General features: G+C 41.8%; 1 long non-coding RNA gene across 2 annotated transcripts in view; it reads right to left on the bottom strand.

Moving 5' to 3' along the window:
* LOC147750782 (uncharacterized) overlaps positions 1–27502 on the bottom strand; it is a 248054-nt gene that overhangs the window by 192561 nt on the left and 27991 nt on the right. For both annotated transcript variants that reach the window (XR_015299859.1, XR_015299861.1), the window contains exon 2: positions 11950–12128. This is a non-coding gene — a long non-coding RNA (uncharacterized LOC147750782). The remainder of the gene's footprint in view (positions 1–11949; positions 12129–27502) is intronic.

Here is a 27502-nt window from a genome sequence, read left to right as displayed (position 1 = left end):
GAATAAAGTGTGAAAAACTATTTGAAAAAACACACAAGTGAAGTATAACAGTAAAGGATATAATGTTCCTTCGTCTGTACGAACTCCTCTTCGGCACCTGGTGTCTTAGTACCAGTGTGTCCGGGGAGTAGACCTCACCTCTTCCTGGACCTGGCTCAGGATATGTGAGACCCCGCTCTGTCCGTCGTTGTCTCGAACTGTGACTGAGTCAGGGGGAGGCCCAGGTGCATTGATCTCAATGCCTCGCTAAGCTTCAGGTTTAAAGTTAATTTTATTTGCATTGTTAATTAAAACCATTGCAATACAAATTTCATAAAAACTCTTGAAACGTTTATTATAAAACACTTTAAAAAATCATAATAGGAGAAACTCAGCAATGCAGGATAAAAACACATAGTTGAGAGTGCCGGTCTCTCTGTAATAAGCTCTCATCCTGTTCATCCATATGCCGTCTCTGCCCCATATGCTCGACCTTGATCTCTCTCTAGCTGAATGGTATCGCTCTGGTTAGGCAGCCATGTTCCATAAGGTGCCATTTGGACCTGTTGTCCGTCTGCTACTCGACATGCGTCTTTGGTGATTTCCACCAGTTTTGGCATTCTCTGTTCGGCCACTCTCAAGAATTTCACAAATCTGCAGTTCAGTTGTGTGTTTGATGGATTCAGGTAGGCAAGCACTGCTTGCATTCTGGTGCCAATCCCTATTCGCTTAAACTGATCTTTGAAAAGCAATTAGCGTGCTTGTTGCAGTTCTTCGCATAGACAAATTACATGAAGAATGTCGCACTTGCTGGCGTTGCATAACCTGCAGGTCTAGTTGCCGTCTTTCCTCAGCCATGGTGGTAAGTGCCCTGTGCATGGCCAAATCTCTAGTCTGTACTTTAAAAAGTTCATTTTTATGGCTTTGGAATACCCCTGATTAAAATATATTTGTGGTGTTAATAATTTGTAGGAATTGAGAGTCATCCATGCATGCGATCTTTTTGCAAATGAAGCATTGCCCTCCAGTAAGGAGAGTAATTTGATGTTTTTCCAGACTATTTATTTTAAGTTGCAGTGCACAAGTTGTTTGTCCCAGAGCTCTGAGAGTTTGGTGACTTCCAAGGCTGACTGGAGGTATTTTCTTGCCTCTGAAGTGTCCCTGCTTTGTATGTCACTCCATAGGAGAGAATTTAGTGTGTTTATAGTCACACTTCTTAGGTTGTGGCAACAAATGATGCACGCTCCGTGCTTGGCTAGATATTGTATTTGGAAGTCAAACTCCAAACTTATTTGTGCTGGAGATGTGTAAGTTGGGAGTGAGAACATTGTTCTATAGGCCTTGACCTGTATGCTGTCCAGTTCCTTGGAGTTCCTTCCCCGCATTGCCTTGCTGCTGTATGTGTTCGAGGGAAGCAGTTTTGCCTGGATTACCATCAGGAATGGGATTAGTGTCGGACCCATCAGTCGGGTCGCCAGATTTTTCATTGTCAAGGCAGTCAATAGGCCTTTCCTTCTAATTTCCTGCCTCTGTTGTGAAAAAGATCCTTCCTTGTCAAATGTGACTCCCAGGTCTTTATACTCACTAGTTGGGTCAATTTTTATGCGGTCAAGAAACCAGCTCTTCTGTTGTTTTTTGTTGGTGTACATTGACATTGGGTGTGTCTTGCTGAGATTTATTTTTAAGTTATTTTCCTTGGGGTATTTCTGCATGCCAATAAGGAGTCATTGAAGGCCAATGTAAGTGTGGCTGAGAAACACTACATCATCTGCATATAAAAGATTACTCAAGGTTTTTCCTCCTATCCTTGGGGAATGGGAATTACAGTCGTCGAGCGTTTTTGAAAGGTCCGCCATGTAAAGATTGAAAAAGGTAAGAGCAATCATGCACCCTTGTTTCAGGCCTTTAGTGGTTGGTACTTTTGAGGACAAGTGGGGGCCGCTTCCTAATTTCCCCTGAACCCAGGTGTCCGTATGGAGGAACATCAGCATATTTAGGGTCGGCTGTGGTAAACCCAATTGCGCTAGTTTCCCCCAAAGTCTGCCTCTATCGATGTTATCAAATACAGCGCTAAAATCGATATAGCACAGATGTAAGGGAATCTTAGATGCTTTTGCTGCATCGATGATTAAAGACATGGCAAGAATGTTTGTTAATGTCCCAGTTGTATTTTCTGTATACAGTTTGGTTCAGCGGTATTATCGTGTTTGACTCGGCCCAAAGTGTAAGCTCCTCTAATGTAGTACCAGCAAAATATTTTGCCTTGTTGTCAATGAGGGCTACTAAACGATAAATGTTTGGATCAGCCTTGTCTCCCTTTTTATGGATTGGGACAATCATCGAGTGATTGATGTTGAATAGCATTCCTGGGGACGATGGTCGCTATCACCATTTTCGCCCCTTCTATACCCCAAGATGTAAGGAAACAGCGCAAAGGCTTGTTGTAAATCAACGGCGATTAGGTTAAGCATTAGCGGAAGACATGCTGTATTTGACCATTGTCGTAGCAATTGAACCGACTTAATTTTGTATTTGTGGCAGCCATTTTGTCTGCCACATGTTGCCATGTGCTCATCATGTGTTTTGTCCTACCTCCTTGTTAACTGCGCCTGAAATCTGTCCAGCAACAGGCTATATTTAGCATCCCCCACTTTTAGCATGCCCAGGCAAGCCCAGTAGGGTCTGCAGCCTTTACTATTTAGTTCCAGATAGGAATGTGTTTACTAGTTTCTGAAAACTGTTAACTCGGCCCACTCATCGATTGTGCCTTCCAATAAGGGATGAGTATCTAGCTTATCCTAGGAAGTCGAATGTCTTCAGCTAATGCTGAAATCAACGGCGATTAGGTTAAGCATTAGCGGAAGACATGCTGTATTTGACCATTGTCGTAGCAATTGAACCGACTCTATTTTGTATTTGTGGCAGCCATTTTGTCTGCCACATGTTGCCATATACGGCACACTGCAGCATCACGCCATCCCGATTAACACTGCTTGGTCTCAATATTATGCTATTGGGTTATGAGAGTGTACTAGCACTTCGCTGTTTGTTTATAAAAATGTGTCTTGACAATGATGGCAATACCATTATGTAGTAACAGTATTGTTTTTGTTTACTTAGGTAATATGTATGTAATTGGTGTTTTTCTGAATGCTAAGGTCCTGTATGTTTTTCATTTATTTGACAGGCCCCTGACGAAGGGTTAGTCCATTACCACAAAATGCATTGGGCATATCATAAACAACAGAATATTCATGACTAAAATGAATTCTTTGCAACTTAATTTAATTCCTTGCAATATGATTGAATATGATGAGAAAAATTGAACTAATAAAAGAATTTATTAAATCAACAAACTAAATATTTATGAATTTATGGAAATGGTGAATATCACAACCTGATTATGATGATTGAGTGAAGAAACGCTTCCGTTTCATGTCAAAGGAGCGCATGCTTTGTGATTTATCGATCACACATTGTACACAATTCATGAAAAGGCACTGACAGACACAGTGCATCAAGGATAGCGCTGAAAAGAACTTGTTTCAATGAACACTTAAAAGTCAGGAGGGCAAGAAGATAACATTGATTTGACATGTTGCCATGTGCTCATCATGTGCTTTGTCTTACCTCCTTGCTAACTGTGCCTGAAATCTGCCCAGCAACAGGCTATATTTAGCATCCCCCACTTTTAGTATGCCCAGGCATACCCAGTAGGGTTTGCAACTGTTACTAATTAGTTCCAGATAGGAATGTGTTTACTAGTTTCTGAAAACTGTTAACTCCGCCCACTCATCGATTGTGCCTTTCAATATGCCCTTATATGTATATAAAACTGCTCTTGTATTTTATACCCCCCTTCTTTTGAGCCCCCTCATTGTGTATAAAAGGGCCCATGTGCTTTAGTTTGGCGTGCTACTCTATACAATACTGAAGGGTGTTGTGTGGACTGTAGTACCACCTTTAAAGGTTTAATAAATAATGCTTTTGTATTTTCCAGTTTCTGTGCCAACTTCTTCCTATGGTCTGAGGACTCTGTGCAGAGAAGGGCGAACCCCTTGCACTGGTAGGCCTAGCTGAGGCTTGCTTACATCAGGCTCACAAAGGTATTATCCAGTATGGAGCTTGTTCTAGTCGAGTAAAAGGAATTCACTGAAGGAGAGCCTGCCGGAAATCTCCTGTTTAATGCCCGGAGATTTTGGTGTTCTAAGTCGTTAGGTAAGCGACTGTTGTGACATTTTTTCCTATAGACGATGACAATTTGCAGTGGAATATTAAGAGTTCTATTTAAATCCAGGATATCCTCCCCTTCTGCAGAGCTAATTAGGTCTTGATTTAGGTCCCCGGTCAAAAGGAAGAGTGGGTTTTCCATTTGGATGGCATACTCGGCCAGTTGGTTAGTAATTTTGGTTGAATCTTTCACCTTGTTTTTTGGATGTACGTACGAGGCGATTATGCATACCTCCTCATCTTTTCCATCAAGAGCAATTTTTATTTTGACTGCTAGTGTTGTATTTGAAGTTGAATCCATAATGGTTGCTGATTCTATTGTTGTGGTGGAGACATAGGTAGCCAATCCACCTGAATGGTGGCCAAACCTGCTAGTCCTTGAAGCTGGTATGGTAAAACATGTGTAGCCCTTGATGTGCTGTGCGTCCTTGAGCCAGGTTTCTTGGAGCGTTATTATGTTGAAAAGGGAGATGTAAGCCACGAAGTCTGGGTTGTCTATTTTTGTGGCATTTCCCCAAACATTTTGCCTGCTTACCTCCTCTTTCTGCTGATTCATTTTGTTGGCTTTATGCCTCTGAGCTCTTTACCACTGCTGACCAGTTCTAAAGGGCATTTGTTTCTCCCTTAAACATGGCAACATTGCTGTATACAGAAATTGCATATTTAGTTTGCTTGTAAGTTCCTTGTAAAGTGGTATACCATATACCCAGTGCCTGATACCTAAATGCTAATAGTGGGCATGCAGCACTGACTGTGCCACACACACAAGTAGCCTTTCAAACATTTCTCAGGCTGCCATTGTAGGGCCTGTGAGTAGGTTTTACTACCAATTTGAAACTGATCCCAGGATGCTTGTTTCCGATTCAGGGAAGACCTGGCTTGGCAGTTCAGGCTGGACTGTTCCCATGGTGAAGAGGGTCAAGACTGATTTGCATATACCTGGGTCTGAACTGAGGTGGCAAAGTGAAAGAAGAATGATGATGGATTCAAGCCAGATATGTGACGGGGTGATTGACTGAAAGTTTCAGCGCTCCGCCCATCATCTCCTTATGTTTGCTTTGTTCACCTTAAGTTGGCAGGGTGTGCCCTGACATGGATCCCTTGGTCACTTTGCCACTGGATTCAAACTAGCCTGGCTGATGAGGGGTAATACCCAGAAACCGGTCTCAGGATGCTTGTTTCTGGTTCAGGGAACACCTGGCTTGTTAGTTCAGGCTGGACTGTTCCCATAAGGTACAGGGTCAAGACTGATTTGCAAATAGCTGGGTCTGAACTGAGGTGGTGAAGTTAGCTAAACAACAATGATGGATTCAACCCAGATCTGTGACTGGGGGTGAGTGTCTGAAAAGTTGCAGTGCTCCGTCCATTATCTCCTTGTGTTTGCTTTATTCTCCCTAAGTTGGCAGGGTATGTGCAGGCATGGGTTCCCTTGCTCACTTTGCCACTGGCTTTAAGCTATCGTGGCTGATGGGGGTGTTACCCCGAAACTGGTCTGAGGATGCTTATTTCCGGTTCAGTGAAGATCTGGCTTGGCAGTTTGGGCAGAACTAGTCCCATGAGTCACAGGGTAAAGACTGATTTGCATGTAGCTGGGTCTGAACTGAGGTGGCAGAGTGAGCTAAAGAACAATGATAGATTTAACCCAGAATTGTGACTTGGGGTGAGTGTCTGCAAAGTTTCAGTGCACCGTCCATCATCTCCTTGTGTTTGCTTTGTTCGACCCTAAGTTGGCAGGGTATGCCCAGACGTGAGTCCCTTGCTCACTTTGGGGCAGATTCACCGAACTAACTTACGACAAAATCCTTAACTTACTAATTTTGGTATTCACAGAAGGCATTTAGTATTCTTAAGTTAGGATTGTGTCCTAAGTTAAGATTTTGTCTTAAATTATGATTTTGTGCTAAATTAGGATTTTGTCTTAAATTAGGATTTTGTCCTAAATTAGGATTTTGTCTTAAATTAGGAATTTGTCCTAAATTAGGATTTTATCTTAAGTTACGATTTTGTCCTAAATTAGGACGTTTAGGATTTTGTCGTAAGTTAGTTCTGTGAATCAGGCCCTTTGCCACTGGATTCAAGCTAGGCTGGCTGATGAGGGGTTTTACCCCGAAACCAGTTCCAAGATACTTGCCTTTGGTTCAGGGAAGACCTTGCTTTGCAGTTCGGGCTAGACTGATCCCATGAGGCACAGGGTCAAGACTGATTTGCATATAGCTGGGTCTGCACTGAGGTGGTGAAGTGAACCAAAGAACGATGATGAATTCAACTGAGATCCGTGACTGGGGGAGAGTGTCTGAAAAGTTGCAGCACTCTGTCCATCATCTCCTTGTGTTTGCTTTATTTGCCCAAAGTTGGCAGGGTATGCCTAGACGTGGGTCCCTTTCTCACTTAGCCACTGGATTGAAGTTAGCTTGGCTGATGAGGGGTGTTTCCCCAAAACTGGTCCGAGGATGCTTGTTTCTGGGTCATAGAAGACCTAGCTTGGCAGTTCGGGCTTGACTGTTCCCATGAGTCACAGGGTCAAGACTGATTTGCAAATAGCTGGGTCTGAACTGAGGTGGCGAAGTGAGTTAAAGAATGAAGATAGATTCAATCCAGTTCTGTGACTGGGTGTGAGTGTCTGAAAAGTGTCAGTGCTCTATCCATTATCTCCTTGTGTTTGCTTTTAAAACTAATTGGCAATCCCTAAACTCATCTTTTATTACACATAAGTCAATCAATCAAACGATCAGGGGTTTACAAAGTGCTTATACTCACTCAAACATTACAGAGGATGAGGAGGAGGGGTCAGAGACTGAGGAGGAAATGGAGCAAGCCCTGTCTAGAGGTCTTGTCATGCAGCCTACGGATGTGGAGGTAACATTGTCCTAGGACTGGAAGTCTGCAGCAGACCAGGCAGCAGTGTGTATTCAAGGAAACTGTCCCCAAAGGAGCTGGAGCTGGAGAACTAGAGGGAGAAGAGAAAGCTGAAATTAGAGCTTGCGGAATTGAACATGAAGAAGGAGCAGGCACTTGCCAAGCTAGAGAAGGACAGGCCCTTGCCAAAATGGAGAAAGTACAAGCTTTAGAGCAGAAGAGGCTACCCATGGAGGAGAGGAAGATATCCCATGAGCTAAGTTTCGGAGAGCTGAACATAAGAGCCCTACAAGTGAGGTCCAGCAACAGCAATGCCTAAGTAAGTGGTTTGCAGTCTATGAAGTGGCTCTAAGAGTGCACAAGAGGAATTCTGGGTGGTAGCCTATGGAGGTATGTACCCACAGTGAGGAGAGACACAGTCCTTATGCTAGAGGTAGTGTTATATTCCCAGTTAGGACCATGTAGCCAAGCTACTTGTTTTTTTGCACTGTCCTCACAATAACATTTCAGCTGAGACCTTTTGCACAGTTTTATGTAGCGCAAACTTGGCAGGACCAGGGCGGCTTGCGGTCTAGGGCCTGCCCCACTCAGCAAAGGTCTTTGCCTGCCTTCCTGTCATGCTGCTCTATGTGGTAAAGTGCATAGAGCAACTTTGGTGGGGCGTTGGTGGTTGAGATGTACAAAGGGACGAAAGTACTGAAGCAAGCCTTTGTCCTCTGCCACTTTTGTGATATTTGTAACCCAGTTTGTCATGTGATGTCATGTGGTTTAATACGCTGTGGAAACAAAGACGATTCGGTAATTTCCGCCACATGCGTGAGATATGGCATCTTCCCCGCATGCGTGAGATTTGGCTTGGGCTTTGCCACGTTGATTTACGCGACCGCGCCCAGCATTCGGTGCTCACTATTCGGCGTCTTTTTCAGAGGAGAGAAGCAGTCCTTGGAGCTCCGAATATCTGGATTTAGCAGCTTCCAGTAGTTGCGGTGCAGCAGTTGTGAGCTTTCCCTTTTGGAGCAGTTTCTTGGAAACATCGGCGTTGCAGCTATTGGAGAGCTTCCTGCTGGGTGCATTTTGAGAGACTTGGATTCAAAGACGCTGCAGCTGTCAGAGAGCTTCCTGCTGGGCGCATTTTTGAGAGACTTTGGATTTCAGTCATTCTCAAGTAGTAGAGTAGGTCGTACTCTACAGGTAGGAGTGAATATAAATATAAAGGTTGACAATTACTTCCTTATGAATAACTTTTTGCCCTGAATGATAATTAGCATTATTCTCGAGTGACTTTGATCTGTATGTATCTAAATGTGAAGTTCTCTATCACTTATGAAACCTATCTTTGAAGAGTATTGAAGTGCATGTCCTAAGGTTGATTGCAACACATGTACATATACAGTGATTTAAACTGTATAGAAGAAGGGTGATATTCTAAAAACGCTCATATGAAAGTCAGTCATTTAGAGTTTAAAGATCTGTTAAAGCTGGAGTCAAGGTATTGAACAGTTTCAGTATAAGTTACATGCATATTTGTGAGAGAATCTATCTCATTTATTGATTGACAAACAAAATCCAGTCTGTTTAGAATTGTATTTAAATTATGGTAATAACAGTTTTAAGAAAAGTAAAGCCATAGTAGTTTTTGCAAATAACGTTTCCTTTTCAGATCTCCTTCCCCGCTGTTCCCTCCCTAATTCCCTTTTCCCCTCGCTTGATCACTCCAATATTCTGTGTATTTACTACAATCAGAATTGGAGGTATCAAGAGGTGGACCCTTATTACATCGCGTCAGACCATGAGGAAGACTACGCTTGACAAAACTAGACCTGAGACATCTGGAATCAGAGCACTTTATATAGCACCAGTTTCGTTACAGAAGGACACATTTTTGTTATGCACAGGGAAATTAAGTGATTTTCCCAGAATCACAGGATGTTGGGCGTCGTTGTTGAGAAACGAACCAGGTACCCTAGCTTTGAAGTCGACCACTCTAGCCATAAGGCTACATCCTCTCCCCTACATATATGCATGCACAACAATGTTGGATTAGTTTCCCTGAAACTAAACTTGTTTACACATCTAGCTTCGCACAACATTATCACAAGGCTCCGAACATCACGTACAAGGTCTCTTTACGCACTGTGTACAAATGTCATCTCTATCTTCATCCACAGGGAGACAGGGCTCTGTACACATCCATAATATCACTAATCTATACGCACATCACAAGGATGATTTCTGTCATAAAAGTTGAGCATTCTGATAGATTAGCAGAGGAAGCACTTCAGCTGATACCAGAGGTCGTTTCATGCCGAGAATTCACCATGCAGCGGTCTGAAATCTCGTTAGAGGTGTCCAGTTTGTGACCAAGACGGGGTCCTTTATTCTCTCCCACTAGGTAATGAGGTTGGATCGTCCCATGGGGGATTCTTGGCTCTGCACCTACACACACTCTAGGTGCACTTAGGGTAGAGCTTGTATAGTAGGAGTATATTCGATTACTGCCTTGTTTTATATGCCTGCATATATTCATTGTTTTAGCACCATGGTAGAGCTATGTCTACTATTCACACTTTTGGTGCTTGTAGTCACTTTTATCTGCTTTTGTTCATTAATTATCACAACACATGTGTTCTATACAAGAATAACTTTGGTTCTGTACATATATTGAAAACGTCTCACTGTGTATTCTCTGTATACTTCTCTGAGAATAAGTGAGCAAAAGTAACTGAGCAAAAGGTTCTGCACTGTTTCCAGGATACTTGAGAGGTCAGGGATATCATGTTCAGTGGTTGACAGAAACAATTTGCTCCCTGGAGGATTAGAGAGGCTTGTTTCTACACATTCACACACTCTAGGTAGACTTAGAGTAGGGTTTGCAAAGTAGGAGTACGTTCGATTGCTGCCTTGTTTTATATGCCTGCATATATACATTATTTTAGCACCATGGTAGAACTATGACTACTATTCACACTTTTGGAGCTAGTAATCACCTTTATCTGCTTCTGTTTATTAATCATTACAGCACATTTATTCTAGACAAGAATAACATGTGTTCAATAAATATATTGAAAATGTCCCACTGTGTATTCTCTGTATACTTCTCTGAGAATAAGGGAGCACGAGTGACTGAGCAAAAGGTTCTGTAATGTTTCCAGGATCCCTGAGGGGTCAGGGTTGACATGTTCAGTATTTGCCAGAAACCATTCAATCCCTGGTAGATTAGGGGAGCTTCAAGTGACATTTTGAGCTAGCTGGTCTATAGGCCAACATATCCTGCAGGGGTGTCAAGAATCAGTCTTGGCACCATGCCCTTTGTTCATGTTGTCCAAAAAATAGGCATATCCTACGGATTAGTAGGAACTACACAACATGGCACCACCAACATTGGTTGGGCTCTTATTTTAACAGTCAATCTGAGTAGTTCAGTCATGCTTTCTCAGAGACTCCTACTCACATTTAAACCAGAGAAATCGCAGTGGGAAGGGAAATAAATCTGCCTCAACTGAGTAGGTATATCCTATGTACTGGCTGCAGTTTATTCAAGTTTGGAGGATTAGTTCCCCCATTGTGCATACCACATCTCTATAAATATTTTAACTAACTGCTTCTCTGATAATGACCGAACAAGCTGAGGACATTGAAGATTAGGAAAAGGCTTTACATATTACAGAACATTGCAATCAGGCAGTTAATATGAAACTATTACAACATGGCCTCCTGGCAACAGATGGAGATGTTACCTTCGAGGTTGAGGCACATGAAGCATTCAGAACAGAGGTATTCGCCTCATGGACTAAATTCCTGCCTGCAGATGCATGTACACTGTTGTTTTATACTTAGATTGAAGAAGAACCACCTGTGGATCATTTCCCATATGTGGACATATAAGTCCTGTTAACTTACCAAGAGCATATTTATTGGTTTAATGGCGCCCTACCACATACCACTGAAAGCATGAGTCTCTGGCCTCCCAGCAAAGAAGTAGCAACCTAGCCGGTCTTAGCTTCACACAACCACATCCAGACTTTGCTACTTTAAAAGCAGCAGGATTTCGTACAGCTTATAGAGATTTAGGAAAAATTTACAGAAATATTACACAATACATAGTAGGAACATTGGAAGACCAACCTGCTCAGGCTGCACAACCTCAATTGGCTACTACAGGTATTAGCCCACAAATGCTGAATGCCATTATATGAATGATTCCCAACATCCAGGAGCAAATCCTGTTCTGGATAGAAAAAAAACCAGCACAACTGGAAGCAGTTTTTCCCCAAACAGGCCGGCAGGAAAAACACAAAATACTAACAATTTGCTTGCCAATGGGGATGGCTACGCCAATATACATTTGTGTCACTTGGGGTACAATCTTTGCTGCCGTTTACACCAGAACTCGTAGTACCCATTCAATAGCAGTTATACCTGATGTACTAAAACAAAAAACAGAATGAGTACCAGGTAGAGTTTGTCGTATGTCTGCGGATGTCATAAGTACTTAGTTCTTCCCCATAATTAACACATTTGCATTGTTTCTAAAGTCCTTGAGGTATTTTACGACATGCATAAAAAGTTTGCATGATTGGTAAATAGCAATGCTTGTTAACTTCCAAGTAATTCTGGTAGTTTGCATGTACCAATGCTTGCTGTTCATGGTGGTTCGTGGTTGTTAATTTATGAATATTCATGAAGTTAGCACATGTATCAGGTACGCTAACTGAAGCAAGGCAGCACGTGGAAGTGAGAGCCTATAAAAGGCTCATCGGTAAACAGAAAGACGCTTCGCTTCAGAGTTGCGGCGTCTCTTCAAGTGTTCCAGGACTTGGCTCCCGGCTTCCCTTTAACTCTTCTGAACCTTCCCGTCCCTGTTCCCACTCCCGCTCCGCTTACCTGTTCCCTTGCCCTCACGAAGCTTAAGCTGCAGAGAGAGTTTGTCTTTGCTTAGCGGTCCGGTCCGGCGAGCCCTCCGCTCTTCGTCCTTCGCAGAAGCCTGACTTCCGGTTTTCTCATCGGAGCGTTTTGCAGATCGGACTCACCAAGAAGGCTCAGCTTTTCCGGTTTCCTGTTAACTGCAAAAAGTACAGTAAGACTTTAACGATACCAAAATAACAATCCTTGGCAAAAACAATTATCGGACCATGTTGTGCAGGATTGAAAGAAAGCACATTTAAAGAGGTTATTTACAGAATAGAAAGAACAATATTTTCTGAACAATTCTTATTGCTGAAAGGCATACTTCTGGAATAATAAGTAGCAGTGAAATTTAACTGTAAAACTGAATATCGCTTTTGTTTAAAGACATTCTAGAAAAGTCTGGACGCATTAGGTTTTTGGGAGCTGTCTTTTCTTGCATTTTTGTTTCCTTTTAATCACAGAATCCCAGTTCAAGGCAAGAATATATGTATGCAAGGTAGGAAGATATAGTTCTCTGCATGATTGTTTGAACCAAGTTCTACTAACAAGTTGAAAGGTTCTGTGCAAAGCTTCCATGTGTCTTTAAACTCATGATTCTTCTATTTATGTTTTAAGGTGAATTATTTTTGTACTGAGAATTCAAACATCCTTGCAACAACGAAGTATAGGAATGGGTTTTTCTTAACTTTGGTATGTATTCAGATTAATCAAGAGTATATGGTTTAGAGGTGAATGGTGGGACTGTTCCTAATTATTTTCAAATCTGCTTTGATTATTGTAAATATCTACAGCATTCAAGAAATACAACAGCATTGAGGGAAAACCCAGAATACTTCACGAGAAACAATGACAGTCATCTCAAGAAGAGATCCTGTGTTGGTTTGTTTGTTTGTTCCTCGCTCCACTTCCCCTTCCCTTTAGGGGCTAACTGGTTGCGTCAAGAGTACTATTCCTTGTCACGTTGGTTAGTTCTAGAAGGAATTGGGACTAGTCATCGTCAAGACGGAAATACCTGGAGCCTTGTGGTTGCACGCCTAACAGGGGATGAAATTGATTGGCAATTTTGCCCAGGTATCTGCCATTGTGTTAAGTAACATAAAAGGGGAGATAACAGCAGTAGCTATATAGCAACACCTAAGGGAATTCACTCCTGATCAGCAGGAGCGTGAATTGCCTAAGATTATCGAAGAAACACATGCTTCACTCAGTATAGAAAATCTGCGAGCCAGACCTGGGAAACCAATAGCTAAGAGCAATTCCGAAAAGAATAAAACAAGCACCTGATTCTTCAAAAAATAAATGGGATAATAAACAAAACAAAACACAGTCACAGGGTGGGTCGCCTCGACAGGAACACACACAGAGAAAATACAATTTGAGAAACTGTGTCAATACTAGAAAGGCTGACAGGTATCAGGACACTAATACACAGTCCTCTCATTCCTTTCAGGAATAATCTGAAAAATGTTCAGAGAGAGACGTACAGTCCCAGCACAGATCAGAAGAGCATATCAAGCCGAAAAGGGAGATACATTGCACTTTGGACTACATCATTAAATAGGAAGACAAACAAAAGACTTCTAATCCTCAATTTGAAAAGAAGGAAGCCAGGATTAAAATTAGAAATACTACTGAGGACTCTTCTTCCGAACGGGAAATGGGCACTGATGATTCTAGACAGCACAGAAGAAGTCACAATAGCTTGCTGTGGCCTGATGGATTATCTGGAGGCAGTAGCTCTGAATAAGCATATCATGTTGGAAACGCCTGATACAAGAGTCAGTGTCCCACATTGTTTATATGGAATAATGCTCCAAATGGAGGTGGGACATACCTAAGCAAGTAGAGGATCTCTTTTTGCATAACCTGACATATGGGTATGACATTCTTTTTACCCAAAAGGATTTGCCATCTGATTTCGTAGTGGAATTCCCAATGAGGGAGAAGTTATTTTACCTGCTTTCTCCGACCCCATACCAGAATCAGTTAAACATTCATATAAGCAGGAGTGGGCATTAGCAATAGCTCCTGCACTTTACTTCAATCATGTTGTGTAAGATGATGCGTCACCTTATCACAAAATCCCATTAAAATCGATTCCTCAGCCACATAAACAATACACAATAAAGCATGAAGCAAAGAAACAAGTCAGGTAGATCCTAGATCAACTCGAGTACTAAAGTGTGATAGAGAATTGCACCTCACCTATGAATAGTCCCTTGTTTCCCATAATTAAACCAGAAAATGTATATTGTCTAGTCTTAGATTATAGACATTTAAATGTATTCACATGTACATTTGCAGTACAAAATGCACTTAGTGCCACACTGATGAATAACTGAGCGTGGAAAAAATACAAAACATTTATTTTTCTGCCATAATATCGAGCCTGGGAGCAGACATTTGACAGAATTCTCAGCACTAGCTACACAACACCAATATTTTGATTACCTCAGGGGTATAAGAATGGCCACTAGCTACACAACACCAATATTTTGATTACCTCAGGGGTATAAGAATGGTCAGGGCTGCTTTCATCCAGATTAACATAGTTACCTCAAAATTTTGATGAGAAGGCATTCTCTTACATAGATGACATCCATCTGATGGATGATGAATTAATGGAACACTTGGCTAGAGTGAACCGCATAATTCTTGGGTTTACTCACCTGGGTTACAAATTCAATAAAGAAAATGTAAAATTGCCCACCTCAGTGTCCTATTTCTAGTGTACTAGTTGTCAAGTAAAGGGAAAAGCCTGGCAGCGCAGTTTTCAGAAAAATGTGCACTTCTCCAAATTCCAACAACTCTGAAAAGACTACAATCCATTTTAGGATTTTTGAATTTTGGCAGGACATACATTTTGGATTACTCAGAAAGGGCGACACCTTTCTACGACTTAATTAGACCTGATTTTTCAGCGCATCATTGGACAAAGTAACATACAGATATTCTGCGTTCCATACAAGCTGATCATAGCTACTAAACATTTACATACACGTGTTCACACAACTAACTGGGTGATCTGCGTAGCCGCTGGACCAACTGGGCACACACATATCACTTTCAATGAAGGTGATACAGTCCCTATTGCATACAAATCACATTTGTACATGATCGCTGAAATGCGTTTTGTACCTACTGGGAAGATACTCACAGCAGTAAAGACTGCTGTAGTGAAGGAGAGAGCACTATTTTAGGAGACACGCATAAATTAGGCAGTGGGGTTTTAGGTTTAAACCTATAATAACTGATAAAACCCCACTGAAAGAAAAATAGCCCTCACCGGTGAAAACATATAAACACTTTAAAAAAACCTGGACAACCACAAACTAAATGCCATTCAAAGAAAGAAAAAAGAGAGTGAAAGAGTAATTTTTTCCTTCCTGAAGAGGTCAATACAATGTAACTTTGTTATGTAAGCTAGCAGTAACATTATTCTGCTTGAGTTTTGTTCTTTAGGGATGCCACTAAAATATTGTTTCTTCTTCCTTTTACTTTTTCAGTTTTGAGGCATTTGGTCTAAAGATGCAGGATTTCATTTCATGTTTAGGTCTAGTTTAATTATTTTATAAACTATAGAGAATCAGGAAATATCAAACTCATATTTGATATTTTGGCTGCATTTGATTCTTTCACTGATAGGTAAAATGGCTGGTTTCATAAAAAACTTTCCTAATATTTGTCATCACATTTACCTACAGAGAATGGGTAAAAACCCTTAATACATCAGGCCATAGTTTCTTGTAGGTCAGTATTGATAGTAGGTGAATTGCCAACACCTCAGGCTTTAAAAATTCATTGCAAGGTATAGTGACAAGTATATATATCACCAAGCATCTGGGATAGTGGTGAAAACATGACACCAGGCTTTTGGAAAACATGGAACACAGTCTCACTTGTAATGCTCCGCAAAAAGGTTCTTTCCAAATTCAACAAAGATTGGAGTGATATTGTTTGAATTTGCAGTGATTCGGCTACGTATATAAAAAAGTTGTGTGATTACCTGTCAAAATTGATACCCGAGCTGAAGTGATTCCCTGTAGGATATCCTTGTCACTTGTTAGATGGTATGATGAAAGCATCTTTAGAATCTTCAGAGTTAATGAGGGATACTTTTGACTTTTTAGTCCATTCTGGTGCACTGTTTTCTTATGCACAGGAACTAAAATGCAAATATTTATAATTTTGTGCTTTATGTGGCATCAGAGAAAGAGTCATCCCAACTGTGTCCCTTAGCTGATGGTTCTCAGCCCAAGGGGCTATGAATGCTGAAAGGGCCTTTTCACAGAAGTTTAAATGAGAAGGAAAGAGCGAGCGCACATGGCCCAAAGACTCACTGAAGAAGTATTGTATGGTGTACTACAATAAGATTAATTTGCAAAAATCTATTTGGACCTCATATGCACTATAAGTACACTGTCTATATACCATGTTCTTTCAGTGCCAAAAGCAAGTAATAATAAAAGCAAAACGTTCCATAAACACCAGAAAAACACTTTTTCTGTTGTTTTTAGTGGCACGAAAATGTGTAACCACTGATAACAACTGTTTTTTAAGATATTGAAAACACTGAAAAAACCCCACCAGAATTTACTAAAAATAGAAACTGAAAACAGGAAAGCCTATGCATAATTGTCGTGACCCCATTACCAACCCTAGAGACTGTTACAAAAACAAGTATCCCAAATGCTAAAGCATTACATCCACAATGGATTCAATGAGCTAACTATTTCACTGAAACAGGTGTAATTTACAGATGTGACTCTCCATTACGAACACAAGCATTCTTGCAGTATAAACAAGAATATCCTCTACCTTTTTGGACTGTATCATTTATACTGATGGTTCTGGCAGGCCGGCTGTAGAAATTAAACAGCAATATTCTATGGCATGCAACATTGTAAAAGGGTGCATGCATGATGGAAAGTTCCGTCCTGAAGAAACACACACTCAGTCTCCCGGCAACTGTACAGCTGGCAGAGCTAAAAGCTCTGATACTGGCACTACAAAATATGGATTGTGGATTCTCCACACTAATTATGTGTGATTCATTTTACTGTGTCCAGTCATATATCGAATATTTACATTAATCGGGCCTGAATGGATTTAGGGATTCCAAAGGTTGCACAGTAAAGCACAAGATGTTTTAGGAACAAGTGGCAACGCTGAAAGAAGGGCTGCCACAGGCTCGTATCATTCATACATTGAGTCACCAATGTGATGGTGTTCACGTTGAATGGAATTCCATGGCGGATGAAGCCACCAAGGCCACAGCTCATGCTGCAATAACTTGCTCAAGTACGAGGATAGATGGAATAACTATGGTGACAGTTTAAGCCAAGTGCAATGGAACAGCCCTGCCAAAAGGCTTTCCACTCGAGTACTTCTACGAGTTAGACCCACACTACAATGCTATATGCTCAGATTCAAGGAATGGGGATAGAGTAATACCAAACACTGATCGCAGATTTGGACTGATACTAGCTGCAAAATAGGGACTGGGTTCTGCTAATGCAGGGATTACTGCTACAGTTTCATTACTGAAGCTCCACTATTGGTGGCTAGGTCTATCAAAACACACCAAGGACTTTGTCCTTAAATGCAACATCTGCCAGCAGGTTAACAGCTCCACCATATTACAAAGAACAATGGTCCCTATATGAAAATGATATACAGAGAAAAGATGACCATATACTTGATAAGTAGTATGTCTTCCGTCCGTCCGGACAGGATTTATTTTTCAATAGGTGCAAAAATAAAGTGTTTCTTAGAGAGAATGTCAAGCGGGCACAGCCGTGACCCTCAACATACAAGACATAACAACAAAGAAACAGTGTAAACAAAGCAAAGAAATTAGTCTGCGTACTTGTACCTCAGTAAAGCAGACATAAAATGTAGAAAAACCACTCCTTTGCAATTTTAAGTTTTACATAAATAATTCGCATCTGGGGTTTAAAAGTCGACGACATTTCGATTCCTATAAAGATGAAGGCATCATCATCAGGACAAGGGTTGACATTATTGTTGTCTTGAACATGAGTAATATTTAAAGCCTTTTCATTACATTTACTTTACATACATATTTAGATTGGGAAGAAAAGGCGGAAAAAAGAAACCAAAAAATAACATAAGTAACAGGCATGTATCAAAGATCCTTTTGTTGCGACTTGTGAAGTGCTTACCGGTGAAGCATTTGATCCGTGACACGTGAAGAAAAGTTTAAAAACATTTGTGAATAAAATTCTCGGCGCAGTGACTATGGAGAATTGAAAGAATCCATGCAACATTCTCTGCGGACTATAGGTGTGTAATATGGACGGCTGGCTTCAACCAATGAATGGTGTTCCTTAAGTACAGACAATTTCGACGTCGTGATAGTAAAAAATGTGACCACGGCTACATGCATGGCAGCACTCTACTGGAGTCGAGGAGGCAGAAGTGCACGGTTTTGGTGGATTGCGCACGGCGATAGTGAAAAGTGCATAATATCGCGCTTGCTGTAGTGATGACTATTTGGGAGAGTAAAAGGAGGGATGTGAGTTGCACATACTTCGTAACATAATATGGCTATCCGTAGGAGGTTCCATTCGGAGACTGCTAAATCGGGTTATCTGTGAATATAAGTGGGACGTTAAAACCATAGCGATGCGAGTACTGTGCATCTGCTAAGTGAGGTGAGGTAGCTTTTCGGTCGGGTGGTTCCAGCGGTATATTAATTTACCGGGATCATGACTCGGATGCTACAATGGCGCATGGAGCACAATGGCTACCTAAGAGGGGCAAAACAAAGGTTTTGTTACACGAAAGCATATCTTGGCATGACAGTGGCGATAGCGTGTAACAGGGGAGTACTTACTGCATAAGTGCGACAGCACAGCTGCGGGTATGGCGATCCGGTACTCAGTGATCCTGGTTTCCCGGGTTTTATCTGAAAGTGAGGTAAACAGCGTGGAGGGACTTTCTAGTATCGGTACAGTGAAAGGGAGTGTTTTCGGCGGCCATCTTAGAGTGCTGATTTATATTACAGTGAACATGCAGATTTAAAAACCAAGGCAGGAAAACAGCATATTTCAGAAATACAAAAACATGAGCGAGAATTTACAACAAGGACGTCCAGTCCTCAAGCCGATTTAACCCATTCCGAATGCTGTTGGTGCGCAGAATCCAGTGTAGTTCTTCTTTGTTTAGTAGCTGGGCCATGTCTGCTCCCCTGGGGGGCGGTTTGATAATTGTAATCACTGTCCATTGAATATCTTTTTCGCTTTGTCCATTGGCAGAAAAGTGTTCCACAAGGGGCGCATTTGCTGTTTTGCATTTGATCCTGCTCCGGTGTTGGCCAATTCGGAGTTTGATTTTTTGGCTGGTTTGTCCTATGTAAATAAGCCTACATGGACAAAAAATGGCATACACTAGATTTGTAGAGTTACAATTAGAGAAAGACTTCCGCTCAAATTTGATGTTACCATGTGTAAACGTTTTTCCTTCAATTGTAGTATCACAGCAAATACAACCTCCACATTTATTGTGACCTGTAAGTGGTGGGAGCACCCAAGCATCATTTATGGTAGTTTTCAGTGTTGGTGGTGGGAGTGCTGCCCTCACTAGGTGATCTTTGATATTTTTCGCACACTTAAAGGCAAACATAGGCTTGTCTACAGTTAATTGCCCCGCATTGAGTACTGGCCAATGCTTCAAAACACTTTTCCTTATAGCATTGGAGACTGGTGAGAATGTTGTGACACAGATGAGTCTTTCCTGTTCACTCTTTTGCTTGGGCTCTAGAAGGGTTTCTCTTGGACAGTACCAAGCCCTTTTGAGAGATTTGCACACCAGTTTGCGTGGGTAACCTCTGCTTCTAAGCTTTTTGCTAAGGGTCTTTGCCTCAGAGAAATAGTCATCCTTAAAATAACAGTTATGCCTAATGCGGAGGAACTGGGAGAAGGGTAAAGAATCGCGTAGTGCCCGGGGGTGATGGCTGGTATATTCGAGCAAGGTGTTCCGCTCTGTGGGCTTGCGATGTAATGTGGTAGTTAAGCGGCCTTCAGTATGTTTTATTTGTAAGTCAAGGAAGGGGATTGAATCTTTACTGGTGGATATGGTGTAGCGGAGACCTCCACTGTTATTGTTAAGTCAATGTTGGAATGCTAAAAGGTTTTCGGGGGACTCATTCCATAATAAAAAGATATCGTCAATATATCTTTTCCACAAGGAGATTCCATCGTGGAAAGGATTAGACGTGTGAAGGATGGTACTAGTCTCCAGATGGTCCATGTAAAGAATTGCCAGGTTGGGAGCAAAAATTACTCTCATGGAGGTTCCTTTGACTTGGCCGTAGAATTGTCCCTCAAACAGGAAAAAGTTTCTGGTGAGACAGATTTCGAGTAACTCAAGGATGAATAGCGAGGGTACATTGTGTGGGCGTGCTCTTGATTCGAGAACCTTCTCAATCACCCGGAGGGATTCAAATTGTGGGATATTGGTGTACAATGATTCCACATCCAGCGTGCACATAGTGCTGGATGTGGGGTCAAAGAGGTAATCCTCAATGAAGTTTATCATGGCCATGCTATCCCTGATGTAACAGATGGTTTCAGGGACGAATGGCTTGATAAAATAGTCTATGTAATGTAAGGCTCGAGGACCGTACCACAGCCCAAAAGTATCGGGCGGCCTGGTGGTGATTGAGGGTTTTTGTGAATCTTGGTCAAGCAATAGCTCACAGGAATCCGTGGGGATTTGGTATTAAGAAAGTCATATTCTTTTTTGAACAGGAATCCTGAATCAAGTGCCCTAGTGGTGACAGTTATAATAAGGTCTTGAATTTCACTGGTAGGGTTTCTGGGGAGTTTGCAATAGTGCTCTGTGTTGTTAATTTGCTGAAGCACTTCATTTTTGTAGGATTCAATGTCCTGAATAACTATCCCTCCCACTTTGTCTGCAGGTTTTATTATCAAGGATTGGTTATTTTTGAGGGATGAAATTGCATTTTTCTCATCAAGAGTGATGTTATATGGAATGAAGGACCTTTTGTTTTCAAGGTCTGATAGGTCCTTAAGTACCAATTTTTCGAATGTCGGGATCTCGGCTGGGATCATACCGGCTGCGGGTGAGAATTTAGAGGGAGGTCTAAATGGGGTATTCGAGTGTTTGGGAATGGATGGGTTGAGACTGAAGAAACTTTGTAAACGAACGTTTCTAAAGAATCTTAACAGTTCTGTTTGGGCTTCCTGAAAGTTGGGACATACTGGGGGCACGAAAGACAAACCTCTACTAAGGAGTGATATTTCGTTGCTAGATAGCATGTGATCTGTAAGGTTAAAGATAGGCAGGAGACCAGTTTCTGAGATGTTAGTAGTTGAATCGTTGGCAGTCTGGTTTGGTATATCTACCACCTGTAGTGTTGGCGGCGTGTGAATCGTTCTCCGGGAAGGTTCGGTGGTTTGGACCATGTTTTTCCTCTGCCCCTTGGTTGGCCCCGGCCCCCCTCTAAAAAATTCCTATTGGAGGGTCCCAGACTGTCACTCTGATCAGAGTGGCCAGATGAGTCGGCCGAACTGTCAGTGAATCCTACGTATTGTTGTCTCCTATTAAATCTGCCTCAGGGTCTCTGTTGCTGTGGACCGTTATAAGGGTGATTGGTATAATAGTCTTTGTTAAGGTATGAGGTTCTGTGACAATTATAAGTGGTGTTTTGACTCGTTCGAATATGGATGAGTTTGGTATCTATGAACCGCAAATGACGAGTTTAGTGGGTGTACGCGTTTTTCGCTATGCTGGCCTGAACCGTTCGTCTTATTTGTGGGTTTCTTCATCTGAACCCACGGGTTCCATTTTAGATACGGCATCCATTTTGTCTCTTGCCCTCAAGTAGCCAGCGAACGGACACTGTCCGCTTCGTGACCCTGGGATTCCCAAACTCTTGCGGAAGACACGTGTTCCTTTGAGGGTGTCTTTATGACGAGGGGGATGATACTGCAAAGGCAGATGGCCCCGCTCGAGGCTCATCTTGCCGTGCCGGTCTATTGTTTCAACCGTGCATTCATTAGGCACGACTCCTTTGATCCTGCAATCGTGTTTCCGATATCGCCCCCCTATACTCTTTTCAATCTGTTGTCTATCTTTGTCTTCCCTTGCACCTGTTTCTGACTCTTCCTTAAACTCGTTTACAGCCGGAATGGAATGTACTTAATGGTGGGATAATGTACTTTTACAGTTGGGAACCGGCGATGCTACTGTAATTATGTTCCGGGATCCTGAATACATGAAAGCAGCCCTTTTGAAGGTTTACTGTGGGAACTGAGTTGTAACCTTTTGTTCGCCATGTTGTGCTATGACGGAAATATGTATAAAAGGAGCGATCCACTGTTGCAATTTGAAGCAGTCTCTAAGAACCTACACATGTTGTACTTCTTGTGACTTCTGTGTTCCCTGCAGTAAATAAACCTCGATCTTTGACGCCGAAGAAAGTGTCCCGTGTCTCTGTCATTTGTACGCCGGAACAGGTAACCCACGAAGGTTTCAGGTGTTGTCCCCTGGCACCGCTGGGCCTTAAGAAAAGCCCAGTCCTTCAGGTAAGGATATGTTCTTTCTTGGTTATAGTTTTTGATATCCTTTTTAACCTTAGTTTGTTTGGTATTCAGTTCAAATTTATGAAACTCTTCTATAGTTTTGTTTATTTTTTCTAAGAGTTTACATGTTTCCGAGCTGGTGTTACTGTCTCTAATCTGTTTTTCTAGATCTGCTATTTCAGTACTTAATTTTTGAAGCTCTTCTGTCGCTATTTCGATTCCAAGCACCATCCAATGCCGTGAGTAGGTCGTACTGATGTAACTGAACCCCTTTAAATATTTTGGATTGGTAGTAAAGACCCCTGCTGCCATGCATGTAGCCGTGGTCACATTTTTCACTATTACGACGTCGAAATTGAGGACTGGACGTCCTTGTTGTAAATTCTCTCTCATGTTTTTGTATTTCTTAAATATGCTGTTTTCCTGCCTTGGTTTTTAAATCTGCACGTTCACTGTAATATAAATCAGCACTCTAGGATGGCCGCTGAAAACACTCCCTTTCACTGTACCGATACTAGAAAGTCCCTCCACGCTGTTTACCTCACTTTCAGATAAAACCCGGGAAACCAGGATCACTGAGTACCGGATCGCCATACCCGCAGCTGTGCTGTCGCACTTATGCAGTAAGTACGCCCCTGTTACACGCTATCGCCACTGTCATGCCAAGATATGCTTTCGTGTAACAAAACCTTCGTTTTGCCCCTCTTAGGTAGCCATTGTGCTCCTTGCGCCATTGTAGCATCCGAGTCATGATCCCGGTAAATTAATATACCGCTGGAACCACCCGACCGATCAGGTAAAAAGCTACCTCACCTCACTTAGCAGATGCACAGTACTCGCATCGCTATGGTTTTAACGTCCCACTTATATTCACAGATAACCCGATTTAGCAGTCTCCGAATGGAACCTCCTACGGATAGCCATATTATGTTACGAAGCATGTGCAACTCACATCCCTCCTTTTACTCTCCCAAATAGTCATCACTACAGCAAGCGCGATATTATGCACTTTTCACTGTCGCCGTGCGCAATCCACCAAAACCGTGCACTTCTGCCTCCTCGACTCCCGTAGAATGCTGCCATGCATGTAGCCGTTTTCACATTTCTCACTATCACGATGTCGAAATTGTCCGTACTTAAGGAACACCATGAATAGGTTGAAGCCAGCCGTCCATATTACACACCTATAGTCCGCAGAAAATGTTGCATGGATTCTTCCAATTCTCCATAGTCACTGCGCCGAGAATTTTATTCACAAATGTTTTTAAACTTTTCTTCACGTGTCACGGATCAAATGCTTCACCGGTAAGGACTTCACAAGTCGCAACAAAAGGATCTTTGATACATGCCTGTTACTTATGTTATTTTTTGGTTTCTTCTTTCCCCCTTTTCTTCCCAATGTAAATATGTATGTAAAGTAAATGTAATGAAAAGGCTTTAAATATTACTCATGTTCAAGACAACAATAATGTCAACCCTTGTCCTGATGATGATGCCTTCATCTTTATAGGAATCGAAACGTCGTCGACTTTTAAACCCCAGATGCGAATTATTTAAGTAAAACTTAAAATTGCAATGGAGTGGTTTTTCTACATTTTATGTCTGCTTTACTGAGGTACAAGTACGCAGACTAATTTCTTTGCCTTGTTTACACTGTTTCTTTGTTGTTATGTCTTGTATGTTGAGGGTCACGGCTGTGCCCGCTTGATATTCTCTCTAAGAAACACTTTATTTTTGCACCTATTGAAAAATAAATCCTGTCCAGACGGACGGAAGACATACTACTTATCAAGTATATGGTCATCTTTTCTCTGTATATCATTTTCATATAGGGACAATTGTTCTTTGTAATATGTAATGCCCAAGGTCCCTATACTATACCTTAAGGGTTCCCTTGTTTTGGTGAAACGTAAACAGCTCCACCATAGCACGTCCAGCCCAAACATCTATATTGATCTAAGACAATCCTTCGGCTTGTGTTGATTTGGACCACTGCTGCCCCTTACAATCAGATGGGGATTACAAGTATATTTTGGTGGCAGTGAATAATTGCTCCAGATTCCTGTGGGTTAGGCCACAGTGCTTAGCTGACGCTCAAACCTTTAAAAAGGATTCGCAAGTCTTCATCGGGACATACACAATTGGCACACTACATTCCAACCAGGGTCCGGTGTTTAGCTCAAGAGCTTACAAAGAAGCCATGGAAAGTTTAGGTGTAGCCTTGTGGTTTTCCTCCCTATACCATCCTGAGGGAAATCCGATCAATAGGAGGAAGAACCACAATTTACAGCAATCCTTAGCAGCTAAAGGGGCAGTGGGGCCAATCACCTATATCAGGTCCAGTGGGCACTTAACAACATGCCAAGAAAATCTCTAGGGGGTCTCACACCTTATGAACTCCTGTTGGTTGGTACCAGACCTCGAACGGGTCAGCACAGTGGCAGCTGAAACACCATTTGACATCAATGAACATTTGGCTGTTTTACAGGAACTCTGTGAATTCTGGGCCTTACAAAGCAATGTCCAAGTAAAAGACACCACCACTGGAGAAGTAAAGGTAGTTCCGGCAAGGCCAGCCTGGGTCACAAAGATTGGGGACCTAGTAAGATAAAAGTTAGTGGAACAAAATAATTTGGGCTATCATACAGAGTGCCTGTACCTGTTCTGGCTGTTGAAAGTACTGGAGATATACTTTTTCCACCCCTTGCCAGTCGCCGATACACAAATGGTTGTCTCAATTGATCTGAACAAACCACACTATGTGGCCGACTCTCAACAGTAGGCCACGTTGTCTCCTGGGTAGCAGCAGCACTCCTCTTGCTACTGGGCAGGAAGTTCAGGTGAAAGCTTCAATAACTAATGCAGGCTTCACCCTCCAAAGAGAAGCTGTAAACAATAATCAAATGATAATTCTCCCTGTTGAAACAACTACAACTGTAAAATCAACAAGTACAGAATCTCAGTTCAAAACTTTGATGACGTCTATGTGAACATGCCACAGATTGAGCCATCTACCAGTTCTACAAAACCAGCTGAGTTGCTGAGAATAGACCAGATGGCGTCTGGATACTGTGCATTATGGCAATTTCTCATCGGATCCAAGTGAACCTAACCACCAACACTGCCTCTCCCTTTCAAGCTACGAATGTATGCTTTATTTCATTGGCTGAAAAAGACTTGGGGGCATATTATCAAGACAGGCGATAAAATTATCGCTGTTTTAGCAGCAAAAAAAACTGCAGCTAAAACAGAGATATTGGGCTTGATAATTTGCTCTATGAAATACCAATTGAAGCCCATGCTAAATGTGAAGGACATTTAACATGGGCTTCAATTGGAGTTACATAGAGCACATTATCAAGCACATTATCGCCGTTTTAGCTGCAGTTTTCTGCCGCTAAAACAGCACTAATTTCATCGCCTGTCTTGATAATATGCCCCAACTTTGTTGTTCCCTGGATGCCTCTCCGGATTACAAGTGGATTACTTTTCCTAGTACTTTGTATTGGTTGAGTGACTGTCTTTTTCCTACTTTCAAATGGACACTTTCTTCCAGAATGCTCCGCATTACAACTAGTGAACTTGGTCCTTAAACCACATGCATCATCGTACCGTGAACTGAGGGACCTGTCCCTGGCGAGCATTACAGCACTTTCTGTTCCTGAAGGAATTGTTTAGGAGAGGGTATTGTATGATGTATATGGTCCTAATGAATTACTGAAAATTCCTTATTTGTTTAAGATTTTCTCAAGTGATATCATCATCTCCAGCATTTTCTCTGATGATTGGGACATTGATACTGTGCATATTTTGCTTGCAGATCTAGAACAATAAGCTGCACTTTCTAATGATGAATTGTATGATGGTGCATCTAACTAATGAGACATGATCTGCTACCAACATTATGGTCACCATTTTTTGCATAAAGCTAGTGTCCTACATGCTGTTTATAATTAAACACAATGGGAACACTGCCCACCACCAAAGGGTAGTTCATAGACATTTGCACAAAAGTTTGCTTATTTGTCCAGCTTCGATACATAAGAGCCAGCCTTGTATTATTGTAGGCTTGAGCGTACACCTGCAACAAAAAAAATCCTAACAAACACCAAGCTGATTTACTCTGCTTTGTTTATTTCCCAACCGTTTATACTGGGTTTTGACTTTTGGAAAGACACAGTAGAAACAAAATCCATATGGGGGACAAAAGATTGGCAGGCTCAGGGAACAGAGGCTTCATATAAAGCTTGCCTCACACCACATCAAAGGATTTTCCTGAAGAAAACAGATCAACAAACTTCATGTCTTTGTATAGCAAAAATGAAGGATTTGAGCACACCACATATTCCCACGTTCTCATGCTTTGAGAATTGGCACACTTCAGTGAGGACACACTAGATACCATGATACGTAATGATTTTTTCAATTCATCAGCCCCCAACTGGAAAGGGTGGTTGGTATTGCTTGCAGACACAAACAGGTGTCAGTCTAGATTCCTGGGTAACACCGAAGGGTGTAGGATCAATAGGCCTGATCAATGATATGTACAAATTGAACACTCGAGGGTGGTGATGTCATATAGTGTTGGAAAGTTGTGCCGAGGTTGGCTAAAAACCTCAACACTTCCCAGGAGAAGCAACACTTGTCCCTGCTTTCAAGTGACATGGCTGTCAGGTTTTTTATTAGGTGCCCTGAAGCCACGTGAAAAGCGATTTTTGTACAGAATTCACTATGAGCTGTGGAAAATTTCTCAACAGGAGGCTTCTGCGAGATTACACAAAATCGTTAGGGTTAATTTAGAAAAGGCTTTGGCTGACAACGGTATGACCACATTATCATTCAGAATTTATTTACTGGGCAACATAGTGTCTTTCGCAATTCACATAATACAACAAGACATGTCTATTTTACAACATAGACAGTCACAATTACGGTCAATCATGAGACTAATCTGGATG

This window comes from Lissotriton vulgaris, chromosome 1_1, assembly GCF_964263255.1.
Source record: "Lissotriton vulgaris chromosome 1_1, aLisVul1.2, whole genome shotgun sequence".
NCBI classification, from domain to species: domain Eukaryota; kingdom Metazoa; phylum Chordata; class Amphibia; order Caudata; family Salamandridae; genus Lissotriton; species Lissotriton vulgaris.
This window is presented reverse-complemented; position numbering and strand designations above follow the sequence as displayed.